Source organism: Mustela nivalis, assembly GCF_964662115.1.
Source record: "Mustela nivalis genome assembly, chromosome: 7".
NCBI classification, from domain to species: domain Eukaryota; kingdom Metazoa; phylum Chordata; class Mammalia; order Carnivora; family Mustelidae; genus Mustela; species Mustela nivalis.
In genome coordinates, this window is record NC_139026.1 from 42,956,121 (window position 1) to 42,971,291 (window position 15,171).

The following is a 15,171-nucleotide window of genomic DNA, read 5'->3' on the forward strand; positions in this document are numbered from 1 at the left end:
TGTTGGCCATCTGGATGTCTTCTTTGCAGAAATGTCTGCTCATGTCCTCTGCCCATTTCTTGATTGGATTATTTGTTCTCTGGGTGTTGAGTTTGCTAAGTTCTTTATAGATTCTGGACACTAGTCCTTTATCTGATATGTTGTTTGCAAATATCTTCTCCCATTCTGTCAGTTGTCTTTTGATTTTGTTAAGTGTTTCCTTTGCTGTGCAAAAGCTTTTGATCTTGATGAAATCCCAATAGTTCATTTTTGCCCTTGCTTCCCTTGCCTTTGGCGTTGTTCCTAGGAAGATGTTGCTGCGGCAGAGGTCGAAGAGGTTGCTGCCTGTGTTCTCCTCAAGGATTTTGATGGATTCCTTTTGCACATTGAGGTCCTTCATCCATTTTGAGTCTATTTTTGTGTGTGGTGTAAGGAAATGGTCCAATTTCATTTTTCTGCATGTGGCTGTCCAATTTTCCCAGCACCATTTATGGAAGAGGCTGTCTTTTTCATTGGACATGCTTTCCTACTTTGTCGAAGATTAGTTGACTGTAGAGTTGAGGGTCTATTTCTGGGCTCTCTATTCTGTTCCATTGATCTATGTGTCTGTTTTTGTGCCAGTACCATGCTGTCTTGATGATGACAGCTTTGTAATAGAGCTTGAAGTCCGGAATTGTAATTCCACCAACGTTGGCTTTCTTTTTCAATATCCCTTTGGCTATTCGAGGTCTTTTCTGGTTCCATATAAATTTTAGCATTATTTGTTCCATTTCTTTGAAAAAGATGGATGGTACTTTGATAGGAATTGCATTAAATGTGTAGATTGCTTTAGTTAGCATAGACATTTTCACAATATTTATTCTTCCAATCCAGGAGCATGGAACATGTTTCCATTTCTTTGTGTCTTCCTCAATTTCTTTCATGAGTACTTTATAGTTTTCTGAGTATATATTCTTTGCCTTTTTGGTTATTCTTCTGATCCAAGAGCATGGAATGGTCTTCCATCTTTTTGTGTCTTCTTCAATTTCTTTCATGAGTGTTCTGTAGTTCCTCGAATACAGATCCTTTACCTCTTTGGTTAGGTTTATTCCCAGGTATCTTATGGTTCTTGGTGCTATAGTAAATGGAATCGATTCTCTATTTTCCCTTTCTGTATTTTCATTGTTAGTGTATAAGAAAGCCACTGATTTCTGTACATTGACTTTGTATCTTGCCACGTTGCTGAATTGCTGTATGAGTTCTAGTAGTTTGGGGGTGGAGTCTTTGGGTTTTCCATATAAAGAATCATGTCATCTGCAAAGAGAGAGAGTTTGACTTCTTCATTGCCAATTTGGATACCTTTTATTTCTCTTTGTTGTCTGATTGCTGTTGCTAGGACTTCTAATACTATGTTTAAGAAGAGTGGTGAGAGTGAGCATCCTTTTCATGTTCCTGATCTCAACTGGAAGGCTGCAATCTTTTTCCCATTGAGGATGGTATTTTCTGTGGGTCTTTCATAGATAGATTTGATGAAGTTCAGGAATGTTCCCTCTATCCCTATACTTTGAAGCATTTTAATCAGGAACTGATGCTGGATTTTGTCAAATGCTTTTTCTGCATCGATTGAGAGGACCATGTGGTTCTTCTCTCTTCTCATATTAATTTGTTCTATCACATTGATTGATTTGCGAATGTTAAACCATCCTTGTAGCCCAGGGATGAATCCCACCTGGTCATGGTGGATAATCTTTTTAATGTGGTGTTGGATCCTGTTTGCTAGGATCTTGTTGAGAATCTTAGCATCCATATTCATCAGTGATATTGGTCTGAAATTCTCCTTTTTGGTAGGGTATTTGCCTGGTTTGGGGATCAGGGTAATGTTGGCTTCATAGAAAGAGTCTAGAAGTTTTCCTTCTGCTTAAATTTTTTGAAACAGCTTCAGGAGAATAGGTGTTATTTCTTCTTTGAAAGTTTGGTAGAATTCCCCAGGGTATCCATCAGGTCCTGGGCTCTTGTTTTCTGTGAGGTTTTTGATCACTGCTTCAATCTCATTAACTAGATATCGGTCTATTCAGGTTGTCAATTTCTTCCTGGTTCAATTTTGGGAGTTTATAGTTTTCCAGGAATGCATCCATTTCATCTAGGTTGCTTAGCTTATTAGCATATAACTGTTGATAATAACTTCTGATGATTATTTCTACTTCCTTGGTGTGAGTTGTGATCTCTCCCTTTTCATTCATAATTTTATGAATTTGGGCTTTCTCTCTTTTCTTTTAGATTAGTGTGGCCAATGGTTTATTGGTCTTATTGATTCTTTCAAAAGACCAGCTTCTAGTTTCATTGATACATTCTACTGTATCTCTGGTTTTTACCTCATTGATCTCAGCTCTAATCTTGATGATTTCCCTTCTTATGCGTGGAGTTGGTTTGATTTGTTGTTGATTCTCCAGTTCTTTAAGGTGTAGAGACAGCTGCTGTGTTCTGGATTTTTCAATTTTTTTGAGGGATGCTTGGATGGCTATGTATTTCCCCCTTAGGACCGCCTTTGCTGTATCCCATAGGTTTTGGACTGAAGTGTCTTCATTCTCATTGGTTTCCATGAATTGTTTTAGTTCTTCTTTGATCTCCTGGTTGATCCAAGCATTCTTAAGCAAGGTGGTCTTTAGCTTCCAGGTGTTTGAGTTCCTTCGGAACTTTTCCTTGTGATTGAGCTCCAGTTTCAAAGCATTGTGATCTGAGAATATGTAGGAAATAATCTCAGTCTTTTGGTATCAGTTGAGTCCTGATTTGTGACCCAGTATGTTGTCTATTCTTGAGAAGGTTCCATGTGCACTTGAGGAGAATGAGTATTCTGTTGTTTTAGGGTGGAATGTTCTGCATATATCTATGAGGTCCATCTGGCCCAATGTGTCATTCAATGCTCTTGTTTCTTTATTAATTTTCTACTTTGATGACCTATTTCTGAGAGAGGTGTGTTAAGATCTCCTACTATTAGTGTATTCATATCGATATGACTCTTTATCTTGATTAACAGTTTTCTTATGTAATTGGCTGCTCCCATATTGGGGGTATAGATATTTACAATTGGTAGATCATCTTGGTGGATAGTCCCTTTAAGAATTATGTAGTGCCCTTCTGTATCTCTGACTACAGTCTTTAGTTTAAAATCTAATTTATCTGATATGAGAATCGCTACTCCAGCCTTCTTTTGAGGCCCACTGGCATGAAAGATGCTTCTCCATCCCTTCACTTTCAGTCTGGGTGTATCTTTAGGTTCAAAATGGGTCTCTTTAGACAACACATGGATGGGTCTTGTTTTATCCAATCTGCAACCCTGTGCCATTTTATGGGCGCATTTAGGCCATTCACATTGAGAGTGATTATTGATAGATATGTTTTTATTGACATCGTGTTACCTTTGAAGTCTTTTCTTTCTGTAGATTGTCTCTTTATTTCTGTTCAATGCTATTTTTAGTATTTTTCTTCTTTTATAGAACCCCCCTTAATATTTCCTGCAGTGTCGGCTTGGTGGTTGCATAGTCTTTTAAGCCTTGCCGGTCTTGGAAACTCTTTATCTCTCCATCCATTTTGAATGTCAGTCTTGCTGGATAAAGTATTCTTGGCTGCATGTTCTTCTCATTTAATGCCCTGAATATATCTTGCCAGCCCTTTCTGGCTTGCCAGGTCTCTGTGGACAGGTCTGACATTATTCTGATGGGCTTTCCTCTGTAGGTAAGGAGCCTCTTTGTCCTAGTGGCTTTCAAGAGATTATACCTACAATTATGATTCCTCAATTTGACTATCAGGTGCCTTGATGTCTTTTTGGAATGCATAATCTTGGGTGGAGACCTTTTGGCCTGTAGTACATGAACGCTGGTTCCATTCGTGAGATTGGGAAAATTTTCATGAAGAACTTGTTCCACTATATCTTCTAGACTTCTTTCTTTCTCCTACCCTTCAGGGATTCCAATAATTCTGACATTGGAACGTTTCATGGCATCATTTATTTCCCTGATTCTGTTTTTGTGGTTTCTAAGCTGTTTGTTCCAGGCTTCCTCCTGATCCTTTCTCTCTATCTGTTTGTCCTCCAGATCACTAATTCTATCTTCTGTCTCAGTTACCCTAGCTTTGAGAGAATTTAGATTAGATTGGAACTCATTGAGAGCATTGTGAACCTCAGCCCTGGTAGCTTTTAACTCCACCCTAATATTTTGAACATCATCTCTGGTGGCTTTCAGCTCGGCCCTAATCAATTCTGTTTGGTCATCCATGGCTTTCTCCAACCTAGCTATTGCCTGGATAATTGTTAGCCTGAATTCTCTTTCCAACATATTGTCTATGTCGATAGCCATTAGCTCTGTTGCTGAAGGTCCATCCTCTGCATTTTTCTTCTGTTGAGCATTTCTCCTCCTAGTCATTTTGGTGAGAGGTGACTGAACAGATGTAACTGGATGTATCGACCATGGGGCAGTCAAGGTGCACCCTGGAACACTTCTGAGTAATCAGGATTCCCCACCCATATGAGAGACAAAACAAAAGAAAAACAAAAAAAGAAAAAAGAGAGAGAGAGAGACAGGAAAGAAAGGGAAATGAAAGAGAAGGTTCAGCCCAAATGGGCCCCAAGGTAAGACTTATGAAGTATACAAACAAACAGACAAAGACTGATAAAAGTATATGACAAGAGAAAAAAAATATATATATGCAAATACAGGATGAACCTCATCAAAAAGAACCCCAAGTTTAAGATTTATATATTATTGGGACAAACACAAAAACACAGAAACACTTGTGGAAGAAAAAGATGGGAGAGTGGTTATAAATTCTCAGTGTGGGAGAGGAAGGTTGTTTTAATTCTTCCTGGATATATCTTGATGTCTTTGTTAAATGACAACTTTCCTAAGATAAAGGGGGATTAAAAATTGGTTTACCTATGGGGTAGTATTGATTGGGGAAAGGAGATTACTTTAAAGTTTAACTCTATATAAATATTAGAAAACAAAAAACAAAAAGGAATAAACTAGACTAAACTAAAATTTAAAAAAAATTCAAAAAATAGAAATGCAAAAGAAAAACACAGGTGTATGTATCAAAAAGTTCAGGTTAGAAGGTTATTATGGAATTTGATGTATTGGACATCTCACTGTGATGGTAAATAGGTTAAAAATTATCTATATAAAAAAAAAATGAACCAGAATAGTGGGAACGAGTTAAAAATAAACGTCCTATGAAGTAGTGGTGGTTGTTCTCTTGTACTTTTTTTTTTTCCCCTTTCTTGGTTGGTTTTCTGGGGGAGGGGCCTGCCCCGTGGGTTTTCAGTCAATGATGTTTCCTAAGTCCCCCCACTCCCCTCAAGGGGGTGGGCTCTGAGGAAACTGTTTTTTTTCAGACTTTTGTTCTCTGGCGGTTTTTATGTTTGTTCACTTTTCTCTCACCTTGACCGCTTTTGAAGGTTTTTGTAGTTTTAGAGGAAAGCAAACTGCACCCTGACCTCCCTCTCAGAGAGAAGCCTCAGTCTGGCTGCAGAGCCCAAATGAGTTCCCCCTTGGCCGCTGGCAGAGCAGGTTCTGAGTCACGGTCCCTGGGGACGCAGAATCTTTTGCTTGTACCCAAAACCATGGCAGCGGCAGCTGTCTGGGCAGCTCCAGACCACCAGAGAGGTTCCAAGCAGTGATCACACACTGAGATTTTCCCGCTGGCCCCACTGGCCTCAGCTCCTGCTGAGCAGGGAGCTCAAAGAGGGGTTCTATTCCAGGACCCAGAGATGATAACTGAGGCTGAAGGCAGATGCTTAAGCAACTTAGCCACCAAGGTGTCATCATATAGGGTTTTCTTTAGACATTGTTTTCAATTACTTCAGGTAATTGACCAGGCTGGTAGTGCCTGGTCTTTCTGGGTCTAAGAGCGCCCGGCTTGCTCGCACCTCCTTCAGGGGAGGCTGTGGGTCGCGCACGCATTTCAGGCTCTGAGAACGGGGCGCAGGTCCGAAAGCACCAGGCTGGGCCTTCGTGCACCTCTTTCAGGGGAGAGTTTGGGGCGCGCGACTTAGGCTCTGAAACATAGGTGCGGGTCAAAGAGCGCCGTCCGGGTCTTTGTGTACCTCTTTCAGGGGAGAATGAGGGGCGCACACATCTCAGGCTGTATAGCAGGGCTCGGGCGTTCTGTCCTCTGGTGAGGCTCCCAGCCCCTCACAGGAGCCAGACCCCACGCGATCTCGGGCGTGCTGGCGGCTTAGGGACCAAGACCTGGTTTCTCCACTGCACTCTCTCTGGCTCAGCACCAGAGGAGGTTGTCCTGGGACCAGGGACTTAAGACCCTGTCCCTAGCTGCCCCGATTCCCACAATTTCCCCTCGCTATGCTTTGCTCTTTTGAAGTGCTTTCAGTCTCCAAGTTAATGCTGGTCCCCAGACGCAGGGCACTCTCACTCGTATTAGGGGTATTGCTTTCAAACCGGTTGCCTCTGGTGGCTCCCTCCCCCTTTTATCTTCCAATATCAGTTCACCGTTCCCACTCTGCTTTACCTGCCCATTGGTGTCTTCTGCCCCTGTAGAGATCCAGACATGTATAATTCTGATCTCAGGCTGATTTCATGGGTGATTGGAGTTCTTTGGTTGGTAATCAGCTCACTTTAGGGTATAGGTTTAAAAGGCGCCTCCTCCTACTTCCCCGCCATCTTGTCCTCCCCCAGTCTTAGACCTTCATAATAGGACTTTAATAATAAGAATATAGCCTTAGAAAAAATGTCTAACTAGGTTTGCATTTGATGTTTATCTCAAGTATTTGAACTACTATTTATTTATTTATTCATTAATTATTACTTTTTAAAGATTTTATTTATTTGAGAGAGAGAGAGGGAGCTAGAGGAGGAGAATGAGCACAAGTGTGGCCAAAAAGAGAGGGAGAAGCAGACTTCCTGCTGAGCAGGGAGCTCAAAGAGGGGTTCTATCCCAGTACCCAGAGAGGATAACTGAGGCTGAAGGCAGATGCTTAAGCAACTTAGCCACCCAGGTGTCAACATATAGCGTTTTTTTTAGACATTGTTTTCAATTACTTCAGGTAAATACCTAGTAGAGTAATTCCTGGGCCATATGGAAGTGTATTTTAACTTTTTAAGAAATCACTAAAGAGTTTTCCAGAGTGTTTGCCCATTTAAACTCCTAGTAAAAGTAAGGTCCAGTTGTTCCATGTCCTACCCAACATATGGTTTTGTCAGCCTTTAAAACTTAGCTATTTTAGTGGGTGATGAGTGGTATCTCAGTGGGATTTTATTTTTCTTTCCTGAAGTAAATGATGGTGGGTATCTCCTCATGTCCACTTGAATATCTTTTTGGTGAAGTGTCCGATTTTTTGTCCATTTTTTAAAAATTGGGTTTTTGTCAAAAGAGACTGTTTTATATTCTAATTATAAGACTTTTGTCACATATACTTATCGTGAGTCATTTTTCACAATTTGTGACCTGCCTTTTCATTTGTTTAGTAGTGTCTTTAAAGTAACATAATTTTTTGTTTATGAAACCTCATTTATTAGTTATCTATTGCTGTATAACTTACAGACTTTTCTTGATTTAGTAGCTTAAATCAACAACATTTATCATCTTACACAGTTGCAAGAATTAGTAATCTATGAGCAGCTAGGTAGATGTTTCAGGAGCAGGATCTCTCATGAGATTGCAGAAAAGCTATTGGTTTTTGCTGGCTCTGAAGAATGTATTTCCGTTCTCACTCACATGGCTATTGTTTCTAGTTCCTTCTATGTGGACTCTTCCGTAGGGTTGCTTATAGCAAGGCAGCTCAATTTTCTGAAATTAGGGAGAGAGATACAGAGAGAGCAAGAACAGAAAACAAAGAGGGCAAGAGTATGAAACCAAATTAGCAAGATGGAAATTATAGTATCTGATATAACTTAGTCTCAGAAAATGGCCTTTTTCTTTTGGCAGTAAGAATCCTTTATTTATTATCTTTTTAGTTTTATATTAACAGATATTATTTTTTCCCAGGAGTACAGATCTGTGAATCATCAGGCTTATACATTCCGCAGCACTCACCATAGCACATACCCTCCCCAATGTCCATAACCCAGACACCCTATCCCTAACCCCCAACCCCAGCAACCCTCCATTTGTTTCTTGAGATTAAGAGTCTTGTATGGTTTGTCTCCCTCCTGATCCCACCTTGTTTAATTTTTTCCACCCCAACCTCCCATGAACCCATGCCCTGCCTCTCAAATTCCTCATATCAGAGAGATAATATAATTTTCTTGATTGCCTTATTTAACTTAGCATAATACCCTCCAGTTCCATCCATGTCATTGCAAATGGCAAGATTTCTTTAAAAATTTTTTTGATGGCTGCATAGTATTCCACTATGCATATATACCACCTATTTTTATCCATTCATCTGTTGATGGACAACTATGTTCTTTCCATAGTTTGGCTATTGTGGACATTGTTGCTATAAACATTTGGGTGCACGTGTCCTTTCAGATTACTACCTTTGTATCTTTAGGGCTATTACCCAGTAGTGGAATTGCTGGGTCATATAGGAGCTCTATTTCCAACTTTTTGAGGAAGCTCCATACTGTTTTCCAGAGTGGCTGCACCATCTTGCATTTCTACCAACAGCATAAGAGGGTTCCCCTTTCTCTGTATCCTTGCCAACATCTGTCTTTTCCTGTCTTGTTAATTTTAGCCATTCTGAGGGGTGTGAGGTGGTATCTCACTCTGGTTTTGATTTGCATTTCCGTGATGCTCAGTGATGTTGAGCACTTATTCATGCATCTGTTGACCATCTGGATGTCTTCTTTGCAGAAATGTCTGTTCATATCTTCTGCCTATTTCTTGATTGGATTATTTATTCTTTGGGTGGTGTGTTTGATAAGTTCTTTTAGATTTTGGATACCAGCCCTTTATCTGATATATCATTTGCAAATATCTTCTCCCATTCTTTCAGTTGTCTTTTGGTTTTGTTGACTGTTTCCTTTGCTGTGCAAAAGCTTTTCATCTTGATGAAGTCCCAATAGTTTATTTTTGCCCTTGCTTCCCTTGCCTGTGTCAATGTTTCTAGGAAGAAGTTCCTGAGGCTGAGGTAAAAGTGGTTGCTGCCTATGTTCTCCTCAAGGATTTGGATGGATTTCTGTCTCCCACTGAGGTCTTTCACACATTTTGAGTTGAATTTTGTGTGTGGTGTAAGGAAATGGTCCAGTTTCATTCCTCTGCATGTGGCTGACCAATTTTCCCAAGACCACTGGTTGAAGAGATTGTTTAGCATTGGACATTCTTTCCTGCTTTGTCAAAGATTAGTGGACCATAGGGTTGAGGGTCCATTTCTGGGCTCTCTATTCTGTTCCATTGATCTATGTGTCTGTTTTGGTGTCATTACCATACTGTCTCAATGATTACAGCTTTGTAATAGAGCTTGAAGTCTGGATTTGGGATGTCACCAATTTTGGTTTTCTTTTTCAACATTCCTCTGGCTACCTGGGGTCTTTTCTGGTTCCATATAAATTTTAGGATTATTTGCTCCATTTCTTTGGAAAAAGTTGGTGGTATTTTGATAGGGATTGCATTAAATATGTAGATTGCTTTAGGTAGCATAGACATTTTCACAATATTTGTTCTTCCAATCCAGGAGCATGGAACATTTTTCCATTTCTTTGTGTCTTCCTCAGTTTCTTTCATGAGTACTTTATAGTTTTCTGAGTACAGATTCTTTGTCTCTTTGGTTAGGTTTATTCCTAGGTACCTTATGATTTTGGGTGCAGTTATAAATGGGATCAACTCCTTAATTTCTCTTTCTGTTGCCTTGCTGATGGTGTATAGAAATGCAACTGATTTATGTGCATTGATATTATATCCCGACACTTTACTGAATTCCTGTATAGTTCCAGCAGTTTTGGAGTGGAGTCGTTGGGTTTTCCACATAAAGTATTATATCATCTGCAAAGAGAGAGAGTTAAACTTCTTTACTGATTCAGATGCCTTTTATTTATTTTTGTTGTCTGACTGCTGAGGCTAGGACTTCTAGTACTATGTTGATTATAAGTGGTGATAGTAGACAGCCCTGCCATGTTCCTGACCTTAGGGGAAAAGCTCTCAGTTTTTCCCCATTGAGAATGATATTTGCTGTGGGTTTTTCATAGATGGCTTTGATGATATTGATATATGTACTCTTTATCCCTACACTTTGAAGAGTTCTGATCAAGAAGGAATGGTGTATTTTGTCAAATGCTTTTTCAGCATCTACTGAGAGTATCATATAGTTTTTTTCTTTCTTTTATTAATGTATCGTATCACACTGATCGGTTTGCAGATGTTGAGTTAACCTTGTAGCCCAGGAGTAAATTGCACTTGGTCATGATGAATAATCCTTTTAGTGTACTGCTGGATGCTATTGGCTAGTATTTTGGTGAGAATTTTCACATCCATGTTCATCAAGGATATTGGTCCGTAATTCTCCTTTTTGATGGGGTCTTTGTCTGGTTTGGGGATCAAGGTAATGCTGGCTTCATAAAATGAGTTTGGAAGTTTTCCTTCCATTTCTATTTTTTGCAACAGTTTCAGTAGAATTGGTATTAATTCTTTTTTAAATGTTTGGAAGAATTCCTCTGGGAAGCCATCTGGCCCTGGACTCCTCTTCTTTGTTGGGAGATTTTTAATGACTTCTTCAATCTCCTTACTGGTTATGGGTCTGTTCAGGTTTTCTATTTCTTCCTGGTTCAGTTTTGGTAGTAGTTTATATCTATCTATTGTCTCTAAGAATGCATCCATTTCTTCCAGATTGTCAAATTTCCCGGTGCATAATTGCTCATAATATTTTCTTATAATTTTTTGTATTTCTTTGGTATTGGTTGTGATCTCTCCTCTTTTATTCATGATTTTATTAATTTGGGTACTTTCTCTTTTCTTTTTGATAAGTCTGGCTAAGGGTTTATCAATCTTATTAATTATTTCAAAGAACCAGAAAATGACTTTTGATCGCCTCTGTCATAACCTATTGGTCTAATATATCAACATCAGTACAATATAAGAGATCTTACATAAGATTGTGACTATCAGGAAATATCAGATGATAACTAGGACTTTCTTGGACACTAGCTAGTACATATTTATAAAATTCTTATATTTTCTTTAATGGTATTTCTTTTTTATAATGACCTTTATCTATCCTAACATCATGAGGATTATCCCCTTTGATTCTTTACATAAATTTTAGGTTTTAAGCATCTGTGTTCAGGATGAATACCTATTTCAAGATAATTTTTTTGTATGGTGTGATTAAAGGGTTTATTCCATAGAGATTTTTAATAGAGATTTTTAATGGTCCTAAGAAAATATTAAAATTTCCCCATATAAATTACACTAGCACAAGTTTCAAAAATTATTTGATAAGATTTCTATTTTCATTAAAATTAAATAAACACCTAATAGTTTATGCCTTTCTGCAGTAAACATCCACTATTACATGCCTTTCCACAGATAAGAACTACAATCTTTGGAGAAAATAAAAGGAGCTGTAGGCACTGGTGAATAAATCTAAGTAAGATGATTCTGAAAGGAGAGTTAAAACATGGAAAGTGTAGGGTGATTTTCCTTTTCAACAACTTCTAGCAGGAGGATAGATTGAACTCACTTCCATGATTTCAACCATTTGATCAATACCAAACAAATTTGAGGGAATTTAAGACAATGCATAACATATGTTTAAGAGGAGTAGTGGAAGGTGAAGAGAGAAAATGAATAGAAAATATATTTCAATATGTTAAAATATAAAAACCAATTTTTTTTTTCAAAGATACAGATAGGTCTGTTGGTTTAAGAAACTCAGTGAGCCCTGAACAAGATCCATATGAAGAAAACCATGTTGGGGCTCCTGGGTGGCTCAGTGGATTAAGCCTCTGCCTTCAGCTCAGGTCATGATCTTAGGGTCCTGGGATCAAGCCCCATGTTGGGCTCTCTGCTCAGCAGGGAGCCTGCTTCCTCCTCTATCTCTGTTTGCTTCTCTGCCTAATTGTGATCTTTCTCTCTCTGTCAAATAAATAGATAAAATCTTAAAAAAAAAAAAAAAGAAAGAAAACCATGGTATGCATAAGTAATCAAAGTGACAAAAATGAAATATAAGGAGACTATCTTAAAAGCAGCCAAAAATGACAGATTTCATACAGGGGAACAATCACTTGAATGACTGCTGACTTCTTGTCAAAAAAATATGGAGGCCAGTACACTTGAAAATACTGGGAAAAAATAATCAACCTTTCCATATCCTGTGAAAACACTCTAAGAATAAAGGCAAAATAAAAACATTTTCAGACAAAATAAAGATAACAGAATTGGTCATTGGAGCACCTGAAACACAAGAGATAACAAAGAAGGTTCTCAAGGCTGAAGGAAGATGATAACAAAAATGACCTGGATCACCAGGAAAGAAGAAAAAAAAAAGCATCAAATAATAATGCGTATTAAAGAGTCAACTCAGCCAGAAGTAGTAAATGTAAATGAATGTGTAAATATGTATATGAAGCAGAATTTGAGAGAATTAAAGGAAAAATAAACAATTTTATACTCACAGTTATAGGAATTTAAACCTATCTTTCAGGATTCAATTTTAAAAATTGGTAATGACATAAATTATCTGAAAAACACTATTAACATATTGATTTAGTTGATATTTATACAATACTAGGTACTATAATTGCAGCATGAAAATTATCAAATCCACACAGTTTAACCAAGATAGACCGTATGCTAAGCCATGTAAGTCTCAACACATTTCAAAGGACTGAAATAACTTCTAAATAATACATAAGTGGAAAAGTAGAAACACCGAAGATATTTCAAACTTCATGAAATTAAAAAGAACATATTCAAATACATGGATGTTTGGAAATTCCCCAAGCATTTAAACCCTAATAAGTCAAGTCTAAATCCACAGGCCAAAATAAAAATCAAAACCTTGGAAAATATTTTGAACTGAAGTTAAAATGAAAACACATGTCAAAAACTGTGTTAGCTGTTAAAGTTATTATGTAAAGGAGGCTGAGGTGGCATTAATGTTTTGGTAGCCTTGGTAAGCAAACAGAAGGAAGCCAGAGTAAAGTCCTTTAAACACACTTGTATCCCAAAAAACAAAACTTAAGAACAAACCTCAGTGGCCAACTATTCCTTCCTTAAGCCAACCACTTAAGCTATAGCCAATCAAATAATTTCCTTGCTTTAGTTCTGCATTTGGTCTGTAAAAGCCTTGGCCCCGCTCCTGCCCAAAGAGCGCTGCTAACCACTTTCGGTTTGGTGCAGCCCCACAAACAGAAGTTCCATCAAATAAACTTCTGAAAATTTTAACGTGCCTCAGAAAATATTTTAACACAGCTAAAGCAGTACTTGGTATTTTATTTTATTTATTTTATTTTTTTTAAAGATTTTTTTTTTTAATTTATTTGACAAAGATCGCAAGTAGGCAGAGAGGCAGGCAGAGAGAAAGGAGCAAGCAGGCTCCCCGCTGAGCAGAGAGTCTGATGCAGGGCTCAATCCCAGGACCCTGGGACCATGACCTGAGCTGAAGGCAGAGGCTTTAACCCACTGAGCCACCCAGGCACACCAGTACTTGGTATTTTGTAGCATGGAATGCCTATTTAAGAAATGAAGAAAGGTCTCAAAACAAATGACTTCAGCTTTCACCTTAAACAAGCAAAAGATCAAAGTCATAAGAATTAGAATAAGTTAAATAATGAAGACTATGGTGAAATTGATGACACAGAAAATGAAAACAATAGAAACTATGAAAAGAAAAGGTGGCTCTTAGAGATGATCAATAAAATTGACAAATTCTAGCCACCATGATCCAGAAAAAGAAGACTCAAATTGACAACATCTGTAATGAGAGGGGTTACATCACCCTAGATTTTACAGATATTAAAAAGGATGTTAAAGGGATATTAATAATTATTTCAGCCAGTAAATTTGACAACTTAAATGAAATGAACAAATTTCTTTAAAGACAGAAATACCACAGCTCACTAGAGAAGTTACAGAAAATCTGAATAGCCCTGTCTTAAGGAAAGTAAATCTGTAGTGAAATTATTAACCCTCAAAGAAAACTTCCCAACTAGTTTCTTAACTATTAAATAGTATCAAATATTTGCAGAATTAATAGTGATCCTACAGAAACTCTTATACATAATTTAGGAAGAGGGAATACTTCTCAATTTATATTATAGAACCAGAATTACCCGGAAACCAAACCAGTCAAATATATTACAAATACAAACCAATCTCCTTCATGAATGTAGATCCAAAATTATATACAAACTTTTAGCCAGTGGAGTCCAACAATAAAAATAGTAAATTATTATCAGATAGGTTGTATCCCCAGAAATACAAGGTATATTTAGCATTCATAAGTCAATTGATACAATTCACCGTATAACAAATTAAAAATGAACAAAAATCAACTTAATAAACAGAAACCCTTTTAACAATATCCAAGAAACATTCCTGACAAAACCCCTCAAACCAGGAAGACAGGAATATTCACCCTATCTTATATAGAGCATTGACTCTTGTTTTTTTTCTCATCATTTTTTCCCTCTGTACAGCTATTTTACATACATATTTAATCATTTATATTTCATATTTTATACTTTAACAAGCTCTGGAAACTTACAGAACCCAGAACCTTTCTAAGAATATTAATAAACCTTGGGAACATTCCCAGGGCTCCAGAACCTTTCTGGGAACAAGATGGAAGGTAGTTTTAAATTAAGTTTGTTTGGGTCGGATAGCTGCACGCAAGGGCGCTGCGCTCAAACCCGACACACTTACCCAGGGTCCTCGGTATGACCAGATCCAAGAATTCAAAAGGGTTCAGCCGCGGGCACCTCGCGGGTCAGTCTCCTCCTCCCATTAGCAGGCAGCCTCAGATCCCATTCCTCCTGGTCAAAAACTTAAAAAAAAAAAAAAAAAAAGACTAAAAAATGCGTTTTGATGATAGAAACCAATCTTATCTAAGACTTCTGGAAGTGGACAGTCTCCCTTCAGAGACCCGCAGTAGGGGGCAGAAGGCAAGAAGCTTTTCTAGCACAATAAAGAGCAAAGAAGAGAAATTGGAAAATACTGTAAGGACTAGGGATCCACAGTCCCTTGTTTGGGGTGAGGAGGCCCGGAGCTGACTTGGCGTTGGGCGTTTGCGGATTGGCGGGCTTGGATATCCTGCCGCCGGGGCCC

At 38.2% G+C, this 15,171-nt stretch overlaps 1 long non-coding RNA gene across 1 annotated transcript in view; it reads right to left on the reverse strand.

Annotated features, from left to right (window-relative positions):
* The window catches only part of LOC309870507, a 152,327-nt gene extending 137,162 nt beyond the window's left edge, over positions 1 to 15,165 (reverse strand). Inside the window, exons 1-2 of the long non-coding RNA XR_014314635.1 lie at positions 15,062 to 15,165; positions 14,770 to 14,890 (exon numbers count right to left, since the gene is read on the reverse strand). This is a non-coding gene — a long non-coding RNA (uncharacterized lncRNA). The remainder of the gene's footprint in view (positions 1 to 14,769; positions 14,891 to 15,061) is intronic.
* Between the last annotated feature and the right edge of the window lie 6 nt (positions 15,166 to 15,171).